Raw genomic sequence first — 17,713 nt, 5'->3', positions numbered from 1 at the left:
ATGTTATTTTTTAAAAATTAAAATAAACCTCAAAATAAGAATCTGAAACTTCCAGTAGGTGGTAGTAAAGTCTCAGTTGTGAGATTCGTTCAAACAACTGAATCATTCAACAAAGTAAAGCGCTGTCACACAGCAGATCTTTTGTGGCAATAAAGGTAACGCTTAATGCGTTTCCAAATACTTTTCTTTTCTCTGCATTCTCAAATCTCTAAGTGATAAAATCTGAGTTCCGAGTTTTGATTTAAGAATTGTTATGGACCTATATAAACATTACTATTACTACATTACCACTACTATTTTTTCGTAAATGTTTTATAATTGTTGCAAAACATTTTTATTTAAATCCAGTTTTCAGTGTCAAGCAGTCAGATGAACTGTTAAAAACAATTGGAAATAGATTTGAATGGATTTAAGACACAGATTCCTCTCTAATAAAACAAAACATGTACACTCACTGGCCACTTTATTAGGTATTTATTACTAGTACCAGGTTGGACCACCCTATTTCCATCAGAACTGCCTTAATGATGGACATGGTTATTGTTTTTTCACACCTATGCACACTAACCTGCATAACACCGCCAATGGAATAAATGACCTTTTATACGTTTCTTTCAGCCAATGGTGGTAAACACATTCATACACACGTGCTATTTCATATTCTATTTACTATTATTAATTGATCTTTTTAGATGTATTATTTTAATCTGCATTATTGTATAGAATGTATACTATTATAATAATGTGTGATTCATTACTTTTTATTAATTAGTTTTGTTAACTGTTATTAAACTGTAAGATAAAAGATGATTCATTCCAGCACTATTTTTGATGGATATAGGCTACATTTAGTTATTATGCATCTCTCTTTCTACTATAAAATATACATTACAAGTTTGAGCGTTCTCACGTCTAGGTAATTAAATTTATTTTCACAGCATAAATGTATAATCAGTCAATAAAAATAAGCGTATTGTATTTTATATCCGAGAAAACAGCAGCTCCTCCGTTCGGTTGCGTCTGTTTATAGTGCAATGATGACCGGATTAAGATGGCGGCCGCATTGACGTATCGGAGCAACGGACCGAAGCGGAACCAACAGTTAATACGTCACATCCTGTTCATTTACATGTCCTGAGGGTGGGGTTTATGGCAGCAGCGACAGCTTCACAGAAACTACAGGGTCTATGAGACGCGGAACAGGCGATTAATGCTCTCCTCAAGATAACACAAGAGACCGAGGAGGACAAAGTCACAGAGAGGTAATGTGCCCTCATTCATGTCCTCGTTTATTCGTTGTTTAGCTCGTTTATAAATTCCAGAAATGAGCTTCTCAGGGGAGAGCTTTTGTTAGTAACGTTACTTGCTGGCCAGTTACTTCCCTCAGGGCTTGTATCAGCCTGAGAAATGTCAGTTGATTATTTATCATGACTTGCAACCGTTATGATTATTCCGCTATTCGAGTTAGCTTGACCGGCTGGTGAGTGCTCACGCTAGCGGATGTTTGGTTTGGTTGATTAATGTGCTGCTTTATTTTTACAGTGTGTGTGAATAATACATATTTTATACTTTCATCAAACTGACTTACTCCATAATACCTTAATACTTGCATATTTTCAGCTGGCGAAGTGAAGTAAGTGATAAACATTATGTTTATGTAGATCATTAACCTCTTTAAATCAAATTAAATACTACATTTGACCTATTATATGACCTATTTTTTTCTATATAGTTTCTCTGGGAACTTGTTACAATTTACTGAAGATGGACCATGGGTTTGTTACAGATAAAACAAAACATTACATAAAATTGTAGTTAAAGTTTGATGACAACAAATGAACCTTGATTTTGTTTCACTAACTAATGGTATTTGTAAATCTGTAGGTATACGAATGACAATCATCTTGTACAAACAGAAACACTTTTACTATAATAAACCATGGTTATTTTTTTTTTTATTGTGGTAAAGTTGGATTTATATATATGCACATTCAGACTAAAGCAGAATTAAAATAGGCTAATAAAGGTTATTATGATGAACTGTTATGTGCAAAACTCATGTTTGTAACTGTAACTAAAAAGCTGATAAACACACTTCTCACTATGGAAGGTCTCTATATTGTTTATCATGCTAGATTGAATATTTTGTCTGAAATCGCTTGTATGACTTCAAAAGTATGACTTCAAATCAACATTAGCACTATTTAATTACCTGTGAACAATTTTGTACTTGGATAGTCATTGACTAATAATGTTTTTTTTTCTTATTTTGAATTTGCTAAAAATACTTTTATTAAATTATATTAAGAAGGTTAAATTCTGAATGTGTGAATTTAAACCCAACTTTACCTCAATGTTTTTGAAGGGTTTGGGGCTTTGGGCATGTCTAAATGCAGTTTAAGCTCACAATAGATACATGTAGGTCTCTACAATAAACATATTGCATTTATAACATTTTAACTTGTATCTACAGATTTTTGTTTTTTGTTTTTTATTAGAATTTTTTTTTCTACCCAAGTTACTGCATTTTTTCTTTCTTTTGTGTGTAAATTAAAGTAATTAAAGTTATTTCCATGTGACATTTTATTGGTTTTTCTGAGGTGTACTTCCTAAAAAACGCCTTTAATAAGTGACTTGCTGATAATATTGGAGCAGATGAGGAACTTTGTATTTTTTGGTTCTCCTTCTATTGTTCAGTTGTTTTGTTTGTAGACCTCTCCATGATTCTTTGTGTTTATTCTGAACTATCCAACTGTTTTAACTTCCACAACCCAATTTAGATTGTATGCCTTAAATTATCTTTTTTTAGATTCACTCTTTTCTCTCAGTAGGTTGATCAATAAAAAATAAGATTTGATTATTCCTTATCCTAATCTTGAATTCAGGTGTACATGTACTGTAGGCTATTTTGACTTGAATTTGTTACACCAGCTACTTTGTTTGCTCTGTTTTTCCTCATAGTAAGAATAGTCACTTTTTTGTTTTTTCTTTTTTTCAGTTGTGTGATTGGGTGTAACCTCACCACCATTAGTGACATTGCCCTTATCACTCCTTAGATGGGAGTCGTAACGTTATGGCCCAGTTTCCACAATTTTATATTAAAGGTGCTGTATGTATGTTTTTGACTCTTCTAAAGCAGAAAAAAACATAATATGTTTGCACTCAGATATTTAAGAAACCTGCTAAGTGAACATTCTTGTTTATCTGAAAAACAATGCTAAAGTCAGTTATTCTGCTTTGAAAATGTCTGTTACGTGATGAAACGCTGTCTTTGTTTTGGTTCTTTTAACCCACCCAATTTCACTTTAGCCAATTATATCAGCAGCACCCCAGGGGGGTATTCCAGAAAGCTGGGTTAACTTACCATCTACTAAAACCTAAACTCTCGGTTGATTTACCCAAAACCTGCTTACCGCGAGTATGTTGGTTCCAAAACAGGTGACAAGAGTTAGTTAAATCAACCTCCTGAAGATAACCGCGGGTTAATGCGCGTGCACGGCACACACCTGAAGGCATTTTCAGTAGATCGCCGAATTCACGAGTCACCATAGAAAGTCACGGTGAGAAAAAAAGGGCAACGCACTTTACAGAGGCGAAGCTGGAGGTTTTAAACACAGAGATTACACATCTGCTTCAACGAAGGAAAGAAATATAGAATAAGAAATAGATAAGAAAATAAAAAATAAATAATAAGAAAATTTATTAGTTCATTAATAATTAGTTCAGCTAATAGAAAGAAGCCTGTCTAACTGCTGTGTCCTATAATAAAGGCTTTTCAGTGGTTGAGTTTTTGACTTAAACCACACACTCTGTCACTGTTGTAAGTGATTGTTGTCAGATAGCTTTAGGTTCTTTTTATTTTGCATGCAGACGAAGTTCCTTCTGCCTCAACTAACAAGCAGTGTAAGAATTTTCTGCACTTTTCCATATTTAAATATTACTCTTGGATCACAAAATCTTTTATCTGCATATTTAAATTCTAAAGTAGCTGTATAAGGTCCATCTTCAAAGATAAAGATGAGAAATGTATATGAAAAATATGTTACACGTTGAAAGGTGTGTGTATAAAGCAGTGTACAAAATCATTCATTTTATTTCAGGAAATTAAGAAATCAACAGATCAAACTATTTGATTAAACATAGTTTTTTGACTAATTATATATATTTTAGCACTCTTCCATCTGTTTTGTCTGCTTGGGTCACTGAGATTTCCTCTGGGTCAGGCTGCAGGTGTCATCGTATAAGGCAGAGAAGGGTATCTTTTGTCCTACAGCAAGTAACAATGTAGTGCCCAGAAATGATTCTATTTTAAAATACAAATATAATAAAAATAAACATTGTGTTAAGCAACATTTGCTTTATAGTTTTTTTTAACTATATTTGTGTTATACACTTGAATCATTACTTCCTGAAAATCAGCCATTTAGCCTCAATATAGTGATGAGGTGGAGTGTGTGATGAGCTGGTAAGTGGAAGCAGTAATGAGTTTAATAGTTGAAACACCAAAAGATTAAGGATAGAAAATTAAGTTGTACCTGCACACTTATACTTTGGACAAATTTTATATTATCAGTGTCCTTTAGTGACTGATGGAGCTTTAAAATCGGCTGCAATTAATGCACACAATAGCATTTAGAAACCCTGAAAAAAATATTATATTAAAAAATGTAGGTGTGTGTGCGTGAATGTATATATAAGAACGACGTCCTACATCTTTAATTAAAGATATATTTTCCTACAAAAGACAAAGCTGCCACTTATAATATTATACAGAAAAATGTGAGGGTGCAGAAGGAGAGAAAAAACACAAGGTCTGTAAGTGAGATTCGAACTCGCTCCGTTGTGCGCTCCATTGTTCTTTATCAACGCATTGTCCACTACGCTATTCCCGTGCTCTGAATCATCTGTGTAATGATACGCAGTGATTTATGTCCAAGGAACTGTACAAAAGTGTAAAAAACAGTTCAGTGCCAGGCGTACTGTACAGGTGGTCATACTGCCACATTGTACAGTTGCCTAAAATGCCCTGAAGCGAATACAAAGAGCTGCACTGAATGTTTTTTATGGTATGCGCAGACCCGCAGTTTGTCACATTTGATTTCAAAAAGGTTTGTTAAATACATTAACATTATGAATTTGGTTATGAAAAAAACTATGCACTTATAACCCTCTCACAACGAAAAAACTTGTATCTGTGTGTCCACATCCATAAATATTCTCATCAAAAGGGCACGCAATGCTCAGTAAACTCTGAAACAGACAAACTCTGAAACATAGCAACTTACTCTCTGAACATAACCTGCTCCGGAGCAGGTTATCTTCAGAGAGTAAGTTGCTATGGCTACTTAACATACCCAGAAGTTACCTCCGATTTTGGAACCAAAGTTGAGGTTATCCACCTACTTACTCTCAAACTTACCTGGGTATGTCACATAACCTGCTTTCTGGAACAGCCCCCAGGTTGCCTTGCAGTTTTCATTCATTCATTCATTCATTCATTCATTCATTCATTCATTCAGAAAGGCTCTCAAAGCATATTAAATGTAGATGCTGAGTCACTGATAGGTGTTGGTTTTGAGTCACAGTTTTAAAGTTCAATTTCAAATGGCTTGTTTTATTTTCAAGATCTGAGGTGATCTATATCTGCTGCTCCTTACAGTAGTATGGCAATAAATGTCATGTGAAATTTCATTAAAACTCACATTGTTAGCATTTAATACTGAATAAAGTACATGAGATGTACCTGAAGTGATTATTGTCAGTTTTCTGTTCACCTGTTAGAAATAGAAGCCGTTTGTAAAATATCAATTTGAAGTGTTTGTTGGAAGAAAAACTCCTTTTAACATGGATAATATTCCTTCTATTCCTTCTATCGCGTGCTGTTGCTTTTATATATAACATGTTTTAAGTCTGCCTTTAGGCTTGATCATCAGACTCGCTACTGGTTGATCCTTAATCTGGCAAACTGCACTTGTGTTTGTTTTGATCCAGGAATGCAATACCTAGTTCAACCAATGGGTGTCAAACTTTCATACTGCACCTTTAATTGGTTAAGGCCCAATCCCAATTCTATTTTTGTACCCCTGCCCCTTCCTCTTGGCCCTTGAAACAGAGTGTTCAAAATTTACCCCTAAGAAATGGGACAGCACTACATATCTTATGATATATCATCGTGAGCTCTTACTTCATCTAAGATCAATATAGACTGCTTAATATATTAATATACAGGGTGATTCTAAAAGAATACCACAGCTTTGAAAACATGATGGAACCTTGGGTAATTAATCAATGTGAAGAGTACTTAACAGTTTTTTTATTGAGTAGAAAACAAGTTCATAAATGTTCAATTTGACCCCCTTCAGACACTTGAGTGACATCAACGAAACATTGGCTGTGACATCATATTTCACATTAGGTTGATAAGTCTTGTATAACAGGTTTTTATTTATTTCTTTTGGGAGGCTTGCACTCATACAGGCTAATTTATCTCAAAACAAGTCAAGCATCTGGGTTCAACACATTAATTTGAGGTTTAGTAAAGTTTTTGTTCTCCATGTAGTCCTATCTTATCATTCACATCTCTATAAAACACTGCATGTTTGCTTGTAGGTGATTAGTCAAGCTTCCTGAGTTCTCTGCTGTTTAGATAGATTGTACAATACAGAGAGTGCACATACCACAATCTTTTATATCTGGATTTAATGTATGAATAAATATACCACTATGGCTTTCTCCATTACCATCTGAACTGCAAAAATCGTGGCCTTACAAACAAGCTGAAATGTCTGTTAATAAAGAGGGCGGGTCACTGCAAAAATGTTTATTTTATTAATATTGGTAAGGATTTCTGTTTAAGACTGAGGCTTACTAATGTAAAATAGAATATTTTGGGTAAGACTAGATTAGATTTTGAGAATGGCCGTATAGAAGAGCAGGGAGAATTGTATTTCTCTTGTCAATAATCACCTGGTTAGATGCTTTTTCAGCATTCTTGAATAAAACTTTAACAGAGACGTACGTTTTTCTGCCCGGTGTATATACGATAATGGTAACCTAATAGGATTAAACCTAATTCTAGATGATTGTGCAAACATTCTTGATATCTCAGTCAATAAATACTCCAGATGTCATATTGATGAGATACTGTTGACCCTGTTGGAGAATTTCATTAGATTACTGGGACAATATGCACCAAAAATTTGAATAATTTGTTTTGTATGCAGCTCTGTCTTCATTTTATGTGGGATTGATTGTCTTATTGTTATATGAAGATTTGATTTCTTATTTATATCAATACTGAAAACAGTTGTACTGCTTGTATATTTGTTTAAACTTTTTAATGACTGAAATATTGAAAGCTATTTTTAACATGTTTGTAATATGATCAACCCCACACACTTAGTTTTTCAGTAGAATGTCTGTGTATTTAATGCATATTTGTCAAAAATGCCCTATTTTTTGCTAAACTGGCATCATGGTTTTAGAACTCTGCTGTTTTTGTCCTTCTGAAAAAAATCCCCAGTTCATTGCAACCTTAGGTGATTATTTAAGAAGTCAAAATACTACCTAGCCTTCAGTTTTTCCAATGCTATTATGCATCAATATCTGTTTGATTTAATGGCTAGTTCATATGTGTTTGTATAATGTCATTTATATAAGTACTATTTGCTTATGGCCCAATGACTGTTGGGTTTAGGAGGTGGTGTTTGATGCCACACCTACTTTTAAAAAGTACATTTTCACATGACTAATCTGAATTTCATACGAATTCGCCATTAAATTGACAAAACATAAAGTTGCAATTCCTTGTGAGGTCAGAAAGGTTTCTTACATTTGCCAGATAATCGGCTGAAACAACTCCTGGATAAAGGGCAGGTTCTGCTTTTTACTATATGCTACATTTTACACTTCCTCATAAGCAAGATGTGCTGATTTATTTTTCTAACATGCCTCAACAGGTAGCAGATTCTGGTTGGCAGTTAATAGTTTATTGCAGATTGTCTGTTGAGCAGCTGTTCACTGAAAAATTGTTAATAAATAAATTATATTATTATTTATTTCACCTTGTGTTCCAAACGTATTTGACTTATTTTGTTTTCGAAAAAACACTGAAAGGAAACATTTGAAGAATTATAAGTAGTGGCCTGGAAATGCTTCTGAATTTTCTTCTGTACCACAGATTAAACAACTCGAAGAAGAGTATGAGTTAATGAATTCTTGATTAATAACCTGGCTTTAAAAATGTAAAGATTTTTTAAAATATATTTTTACATAACTTTGGAATTTAAAAACACTAAACTTTTTCTTGTAGCACTTTTCAAAATAGATGACAATGTTGTCAAGACATTCCCATTCAAAAAATTGAAAAAATAACTAAAACATATGTATATTTGTTGACTTCAAATGTACAACACTTTTCCATGTTTGTCTTAGATTCACTTTTGTTGTTTATACGCAGACATTTCCATTATCATTTAAAACGTTGCTGGTTGAAACCTGTTTTCAAAAGCTAGCACTTTTAAGGCCTTTTTAATGGTGTTGACTTGTAAACGAATAGCCAAAATGCATACAAACTTTAATTTATTTACAAAATAGTGTTCTGTAAAGGTATCTTAAAGGGATAGTTCACCCAAAAATCACAATTTTGCCATCATTTACTCACTTGTTCAAGACATATTCCAGTTTCTTTCTTCTGTTTAACCTTAAGGAAGATATTTTGACTAATGCCTGTACCCATTGACTTCCATTTGTATTTTTATAGAACTCAATAGGTGCTAGCAACTGGCATTGATTAGATCATTTTCACAACTATCCCTAAATGTTTTTTATTGTGGCATAATGCTCTAATGTCCTTAATGCCAGTGTCATCACAATTGCCTTTTATATGTAGTTTTTTGGATTGGATTGCAGTGCCATGAATGTGAATCTGAGGCCAGCAGTTCAGTAATTTGTCTCTTGGTTTTGACTTTGTGCTCTTAAATACTCCCATATGGGATGTTTCTCTTTGCCCTTCATACCCCTTGAGAGGCCAGGGCAATCTCTGTCTATGGGTATGTGTCTGTGATTAAAAGAGTCTGAGATAAACGGAGAGAGTCTGCTATATTCTTTAGTGCATCTTTTTGAGATGTGTGATAGAGGATAAAATATTTTATTTAATGGTTGAAAACAAGGAGATTTTTGCAGAGGTTTCCAATTAAAAACCTTTTGTAAAATTAGAGATAAATAAGTTGAGCATTTTGCCAATAATTTAATGACAGATCCCTTTTACCATTTGACCTTGAAAACATGAATCATGAATTGTTTCTAGATGGGTTGCATATGCTTTTATCTGATCTGTTTGAATGGAAAGTACCTAATGTCTGCCCTAACAACTGATTATTATTCCCTCCCTGTAAATGAAATACTGAGATACTTGAGATGGTTTATTTCACTTGCTCTGGAGAATGTTCTCACATGGCAGTTTTAATCTGCTTTTTTAACAGTGAAGGGAGTAGTGGTGAGTTGGAAAATGTTAGATTCTTGGAGGATATAGGACAATATTTAAACTATAGTTAAGCGGTATGTTCAATGTGAAATTGTACTAAATGAGTAATGCTTAAAAACAAATATCTCTCAGTAAGGCACTGACATTGCTTAATATCAGTTGAATTAAATGTCTTTTTTCCAAGCCCAAAGGCACATCATTTATATAGTTTTCATTAAACATGCTGAATTTTGATTAAACTTTTTTTTCTTGCGTCATGCCAAATTGTTATCAATTAATTAACTATGGCTTTAATATATCGTTTCAGCATCAGTATCGGCAATGGTTACATTGCCTAGATATGCAATGTAGAGTTGGGATTATATTTAAAAAATATAGAAAGAGTCACACTTCAGAACACTAGATTTGTGGAGTTTTTGAAGAGTTTAACCATATGGAGTGTTTTTTTTAAGGGCTGAAAGAAATTAAAGTATTCAGGCTCAGTACATTTTACCAATAGGAATTTTAATAAAGAATAATTTTATTTTTTATTTATACATCGTAAAACCCAATAAGTTAAAGTAACACAAACCATTTGAGGAAACTGATTGCAACAAAACAAGTTAAAAAACGAATCCTAATGAGTACTGTGAACTAAATACATTTGAGTAAACGAAGTGATTTGAGCACAGTAAAACCCCGATAAATGAAGAGAACTCAAACCAACTGAGTACTATAAAACCCAATAAGTTAAGGCAACTCAAACTGTTTGAGGAAACTAATTGCTACAAACCATTTGAGTTAAACTCTATATGAGTACTGTGAACTGACTCCATTTAAGCTGAAGTAATGAGGTGTTTAATTAACTCATTACCTACAACACGGAGTTCAAAACTCTTTTTAAATGAGTAAAATTAACTTCTAATAAATTGAGTTAACTACAGTCATTTCTTTCGATAAAGTTGACTGTTTACAGGGTACAATAAGAGTCTGCAGTGTCATTTTTTACATTTACAAAACATGCACTGCTCATTTCACTTATCTTTGCTTTATTGTATTTATCTATGCTTGTAGCTTGTTTATTGCATTTTATGCATAATTCACTTCCCTACAGAATCATCCCAATCAATCAAAATTAATGCATATGGTAACACTTAGGGACCCATATAAGTTGCTGCTTAGCATGTGTGTTAAGATATATTGGTTGCTTATTAGTACTTATAATATTCATATTCTAATGAACCCAAACTACCTTATTGTATATTAATAAGGAGCAAATTAGAAGTTTATTGAAGCAAAAGTCATAGTTAATGGTTTGCTATAGCGAGAAGTGAATAAAGTGTGACTGAATTCTTTCCATGATAGCATATATTTTTATATATTTATTTTCAGTATTTTTTTCCCCTCTATCAATGCTGAATTAATGATGATCCATGCCCAATCTGGATTACCAGCATGGCTGTTGGGTCTCAGTTCATCACCATGGCCTTTATATATGTGAATGAAGCCTCTGTGTCCCAGCTCTAGATGGTTAGTATTCAGCAGAGATGCTCACCTTGAGTGTGAGTAAGAAATGGGCTCCTCAGCCGACAGATCCTGTCCTTTACTGCACAGACTAAGCATTTTTGTTGTTTTTTCATGAATGATCAAATATGGCATTTAATGTCTGCCAGCATATTTCTGTACATGAAAAATAAGTCTTTTAATGAATGCTTGGAAGAGAATATAACTGTTTACCCATGCTTTTAGAACCAACTTGGCTTCTGAAATATTATTCATTCTATTCTTGCAGTGGAGTATGGCCTAGTTTTTTCTATGACTTTGTTTAAAGAATCGTAGTAAGGGCAATAAAGAAATACCCTGAGTTTCAGGAGTTACTGATGAGGAAGAAGCTTGTTAAAAAATCTTTGTCTGCTTGCTTTGCTTTTTTGCTTGTTTGCAGATAGGATGATATAGATTTGACCGAAAAGCTGGGATAGGGGGAGAGGATTGGGATCAGCAAAGGACTGCGATGTGGGAATTGAACTTTCTTTGTATTGAGTACAGTAGTTTTTAATATTGTGGCCAGTGTTGATCATTTGGGAGATTAGGTTTGATTCTGCAACAAAATAAGAGAGAGGCAAGAGTGATATATGGACATAAGTGTAAATAATAAAGTTCACCTATAAATGAACACTTACTCTTCATTTACTCACGTTCGCGTCATTATGTGTCTCTTTATTCTGTTAAGCACTAAAGAAATTGTGAAGAAAATGTGTTTTTTGATGGTTAGTTAATAATGAAGTTTAAGAACCCGCCGCTTTTCTGATGCAAGTTACTATGAAGTTCAGCTGTATGGTGTGCTTCAGTGGCCAAAAAGGATTTACAAAACTATTTTAATTTGATTGGATCTCCATTAAACTCAATTAAGGATTATGATGCAATTAAATCATTTTTTAGCATTTATCTGTTTTTGGGGCCAAAATTTTAGATAGGACATAGATTTTTTTTAAGAGCCTTTGTTGCTATATACAAACAAACTAGCTACAGTAGACAATGTTTTCAAGGTCTAGCAACAACCAATTTGTCTGCCTATGCCAGATGTGGTACCTGACAAACTTAATCTGAAAACCAAAACCATTTGGGCAAAATCTCTCTTTGTACATTACAAACAGAATAAAGTAAGTGACAGATGCATCTTTATCATCATCATGCAATACACTTGTTTGTTAACAAAGTTGACTCACTATAAAAAAAAAAAATGCTGGGTTCCACGTAATTCCTTCATGCTGTCTCAATATAGATTTTTGTCAATTTGTACAAATTAAAGGGGATTGAACAACCAATTAAGTTGTCCCCATAAAAACCTTAAGAATTGTTTTATTCAACTTGTTTAAAATACAGTAGTTTACAGGCAAAAGTAATTTTGAGTGCTGGTTTATCAATCATGTTTTTGTTATTTTTGATTTCAGAGGTAAACTGTCCATTGGTCAATCAAAATAATCAATCTCATGATGATAGACGTTAAATTAAACACCCATTATTCAGTAGCTGAGATTATTATTGTCATTGTTTGTAATCTGTTGTTTTCAGCACTCCAGATATCCAGTGGCAGAAGTATGAACCATTTTTAAAACACACTAATAATAGTATCCTGTAGAAATGACAGTAGCTTACTGGCCGCAGTTTGCCAGCAATTTACTATAGATCAAACTTGTAGCTAAAATAATGTATTAAGGTTTACAGTGTCATTTATCTAGCTGTGTGTGTTTTTATAGTATTGTATATCTTTACTGTAAAATATACAGTAGTTTTAGTCTTGTCACTATAATATGTTTTTATCCAATAAACAATCAACATGTAATTTTTCCATTTATCTGTTTACATTTCCTGTAAAACAGTCCATATGGTAAATTAGTGTATTTCCTGTCTGATCTCATGGTGAAACATTACAATTTTACGTTTTGTCAGTTAAGTGGCTAATTCATACGAATTTGTACAAGTTCAGATTAACAAAAATATACTGTTTTAAAAAAGAGGCATGGCACCCAACCCCACCACTATACCCAGTCGTCAATGGGGGATTCAAATCAATGGTCAATAAATTCAATGTCTCAAATCAATGGGGGATAAGTAAATCGTATTCATACATTCATGATTGTATGAATGATTATGAGTATGAATGAGATTGTACAAATTGCTGTGAGATTGTGTTGATATTACCTATGATGTGCCAGGTTTCATTGTTTTTTTTTTTTTCTTCTATTTGCACTCTTTTTTGTTGTTTTGACTGTTTTTTGATTCACATCAAATTAAAAATATTGTTTTAAGGCACCAAGAGGATATTTCCTAAAATGCAACTTTAAAATACAATAACACTGAATAACGGTGTCATGCTGTAAAATACAATTCATATTACAGTGAAATACTCTGTAATTTACAATTTTTAACTGCGTCTCAAATGCCACACTATATACTATGCACTTATGCACTATGTACTTCTGCACTTACACACTCAACAGCATTGTATATTTATGAAGTGTCATCCCAAATGGAACGCTAACGCTTTTTTACTAAGTGGAAATTCAAACCTGTTTCCCAGATGATGTTTGACGGTTGCCAAATTAGTGAAATAAAGGATCAGGATGTGGTATAATCACACGTTAGAGAATTTTGCTTTCACAATCTAAAATAAAGTAATCTAACATCATCGACCGAAAGCTCTGCACCCTCCGCTATGTGAGCAAAGCAGCGGCTGTTTAGTGTGTGGTTTCCAACGTTCCTCACTTCTTTTTAACTGTTTAATAATGTCTCGTTTCCACTGGGTGGTACAGTATGGTACGGTTCGGGTTGGTACGGGTCACCTTTATTAGGCTTGCGTTTCCACTACCAAGGGTACCCTTTCGGTGGGCGTGGTGTATGACAAAGTTTCAGTCGCATCATTCTCGCTCGAGGAAATGTCTACAATAAACCTGCTCAGGTTGTTCACATATCATATGAAAAGCACTTCTCACAAAACAGACACTTTACACACATAAATACTTGTGTATAAATGTTTATTACTAACTTTTCTATGAACATGAGTTTATTATAACTTCAGATCAATGACAACGTGAAATGACAGAGAGCCTACTGTAACGTCTGTAATTATATTAAATAAATAAATGCAACATATATGAACACATACAGACCCTTAAAGTCTCCGATATGTTACCAACTACAAAAGTACTACACACATCATACATTTCATCCTTAATTAGGTTCTAAACAACACAAACTAAAGCCTACAGTAAGTGAAAACCTCTCATCTGTGTCTGTAATCTTCAGCAGCACATGTAGCCTCTGTTAGAGAGTCATTCCATCATTCCCAGTTCATATTAGTCTAAAAAGTGATGATTAAAATTAAAACAAGGTAGTTTGTTCACTTTTGCTGAAGAAATAACGTGCTCCTTTTTTCCCGGCTTCCCCTATTTTTTCACGCTTCACTCTTGCATTTGTCCTTTTCTTTCTGAATGTGTCATTCTCTCGTTGTCAGCTTCTCAAAGGAACGGGTTTCCAAAGCTTGTCAATAATCAAGCGCACGTTAATATCATCAGCTCAAGAAGTTTGTTATTTTAGATATAGACGTGCGGCGAGTGCAAGCAAGAAAGTTAAACTGTGTGGCTGTTCATCAAGACGACGACAAGGTTTGTTTGAGCCCGGATCGACCATGGCTTGTTATTATATGTATATATTATTCCGCTATAATTTCTCGCTGTGTATTTCAAGCATGGCGGGTCCTTTGTTTACATTTTGGCTTGTTGCGTAAGCGAATGACGTATCTCTGTAAACCAATAGCGTTCAGCTGCGTGTCTAGCTCTGCCTTTTGGTACCCTTTCTCTTGTTTGGGACCCTTTCGAAAGGAACGGCCCTAAAAGCGTACCGAACCGTACCGTACCGCACCACTCAGTGGAAACAGGCCATAAGAGCATCAATTGGGTATTTAAAGTGCACTTATTCTTTTTAAAGTTTCAGTCAGAACGCACTACTTGCATACATACATCTACATACATATTTACTGATTGATTGTCAGGAATTTAGTTGAAATAAGTTTAAATTAAATTGAAAATAAGAGTGTGTGCTGAATTTTGGCATGAAAGTCCAATGAATGCGTCTGAAAGGAATGACTCTATTTCCATTTTCTTTTTAAACTATTTATTGGGTGTTCCCTGTTATTGCAGTCTTTTCAAATTCTACCATTAGTTGGCGGAGCTGTTTTATTTTTTGAGGAATGTTTTATCTGGGTGTATAGCATAAATAAAGCACCTTGTTTGTTTACCTATTCTTCACTAAGGCATTCGTGCAGAATCAGTGCTTCTAACCAGCCTATATCAGCTTATGCTATTCATTGGTGTATTTTCTTTCCCTGCTGTGCATTGCTTTTGCAGTGCTGCAGGCTCAGATGAGAACTTATCTGTGCTGCGTGTTCCCAGCTGGCACTGGTCTCAAGGGCATGAAAGCACATAGGGAAAGTATGCAGGGAAGTGAGCGTACAGCGTGGAAAGGAAGAGAAGGGATATTTGGAGCTCTATCAGGCCCTGGCCCAGTTTTCCCCGCTGTTTTTCCCATCAATCTGGGCAGGAAGTTTCAAACAAGCATAGCTTAGTGAAGAGAGTCAGCTGGTTTCCTGTAGGTCAGATATTTCCTTCTACAGCATGTCGGAGGATCTATGTGGATTTTTTTTTCTTTTTCATGTAAAATCTATTTCAGCTAGACGAATTTACATTAAGCTCTTTTAAAGCTTTTGAAATATTCTGCAGTAATTCAACTATAACAAGGTAGCTTGCGTTTCATACACTACTGACATGTTAGTAAGGTTTAACAATCAATTTATATAGTAACTGGTATCAAATCTATCAGTCAAAAAAGTATTGAACTTTTTTTTTTATTACCATTTTAAACATTGAACACTACTAGTAGAATTTGAAATGAATACTTTTTAAGGAAGGAAATCTCTCGTACACCGCCATTGGTCTTCCCTGGTATGTGTAAAGTGTATAGTGCACTGCTGTACATAGTTCTACTATACTCCTACTATTTTTAGTTCTTGTGTAACTCATCACACCTGAAAGCATAACGATGGTAATTAATAGTAAAGTCTAGTGGCCTGAAGGATGGTGGCGGATAAAGTAAAAAGGTTTATAATGAAGTTTAATAATTTTTTTGGGGCGGCACTAATATTCTTAAATATATATTTTTTATGATATCATCAAATGATTGCTGCTCTTTTTTTGTAACCCTTGCAATATATTTTAGTATAAACCGTTGGTAGCATAGTGAATGACATTTTTGTGTACCTTCTGTAAATGAGGACTCTTTCTTTAAATTAATAAAAATAAAATACAATTTTAAACTGTTTTTCATTTGTATTATTTTGATGCTAGTCCCCTTTTGCCCTCATATACTGTTTGAATGCTTTATCAGAGAATGAAGTGTGTCATATAAACTAGTGCCGGCCCTGACCAATCATAGTCACGAGCTCTGCTTTACACTGGCCTCTTTTTTTATCTAGACCTGAGCTCTTGACGTGTGTCATGATTGTTCCCAGCAGCCCTGCAATTAAAGAGGGTGATCCTCTATAGGTCAGCTTGCCACTCCACTCAAGCAGAGGGCATCACCCTTCTCTGTGCTTAAAATCACTGACTCTCTTCAAAATTGGCATGCAGTTAAAAGGGGACATATCATGAAAATCTGACTTTTCATGTTTTAGTGCTAGTCAAGTCACTGGTCTATTCTATTCATCCAGAAAATACATAAAAGGTCAATGTTTTTTGTTTTTTATATTTTATTTTTTATTGCCCAGACATTCTAAATCTGATGCTGCTAGTACACAGAAATGTGAACTTCAGCATAATTGAGTACACCCCATTTTGCAAATGGATATTTTTATCGAGTAAATATAGGCAATGTATTTTGGTGTAATTAAATAAAACTGATTTATTAAACAGATATATTTATTAAAATAATATTTTAGTCACCAAACATTTTTAGAAATTGAAAGATAATGCAATTAAACTCCAGCAAAATATTGCAAAACAAAAATACAACCTACAAAATTTCAGCAAAATTTTTCAATGTTTTTGCTTCTCTTGATTTTTTTAAATTTGTATTTTATATTTTTCTATGGACTATTTTGAGGAATGTAAACAATAACAATGGTCTTAATGTATTTCCTGTTTTACATTTTTTTATTTCCATATATCCGAGAATCTGTATTGATAAATAATTGTATGATAGCTGTTTTAACGTAAAATTAGGATTGAATTGACTTTTGTTACAGTTATGAAATGGTATGATAACCAGTTGAAATGTCCATGGGTCAATGACATCACCACATTGAAATGGTTTATAGTGTAAATTTCGCTGTATCAGTTTTTGGACCGTTATCGTAAGTTATTTTGTTAGATAAGCTCTAGATTTGGCTTCAGTACTGACTAAACTTCCTAAACTAGCTTCCTATTAAAAATATGAATTTAAAAGATAGATTTGTGAGGGGTGTACTTGTACAGTTGAAACCAGAAGTATACATACTCTGTAAAAAAGGCACATAACCATTTAAAAAAAGTCAGATGTTAATTTGACTAAACTTTTTCTCTTTTAGGTAAGTTAGGATTATCAAATTTGTTTCCGTTATGCTTAATAGCAGAATAATGATATATATATATATATATATATATATATATATATATATATATATATATATATATATATATATATATATATATATATTTT

General features: G+C 33.6%; 1 protein-coding gene across 6 annotated transcripts in view; it reads left to right on the top strand.

Moving 5' to 3' along the window:
- Positions 1–1,131: 1,131 nt before the first annotated feature.
- Positions 1,132–17,713, top strand: part of ralba (RAS like proto-oncogene Ba) — a 142,941-nt gene continuing 126,359 nt past the window's right edge. For 5 of the 6 annotated variants that reach the window (XM_087266325.2, XM_087266326.1, XM_087266322.1 and 2 more), the window contains exon 1: positions 1,155–1,262. The gene's annotated coding sequence lies outside the window, so the exon portion shown is untranslated. 6 annotated transcript variants of the gene reach the window in all.

This window comes from Danio rerio, chromosome 9 (genome assembly GCF_052040795.2).
Source record: "Danio rerio strain M-AB ecotype USA chromosome 9, GRCz13ab, whole genome shotgun sequence".
Lineage (NCBI taxonomy): Eukaryota > Metazoa > Chordata > Actinopteri > Cypriniformes > Danionidae > Danio > Danio rerio.
The sequence above is the reverse complement of the archived record's forward strand: the minus strand, read 5'-3'. Positions and strand labels throughout refer to the sequence as shown.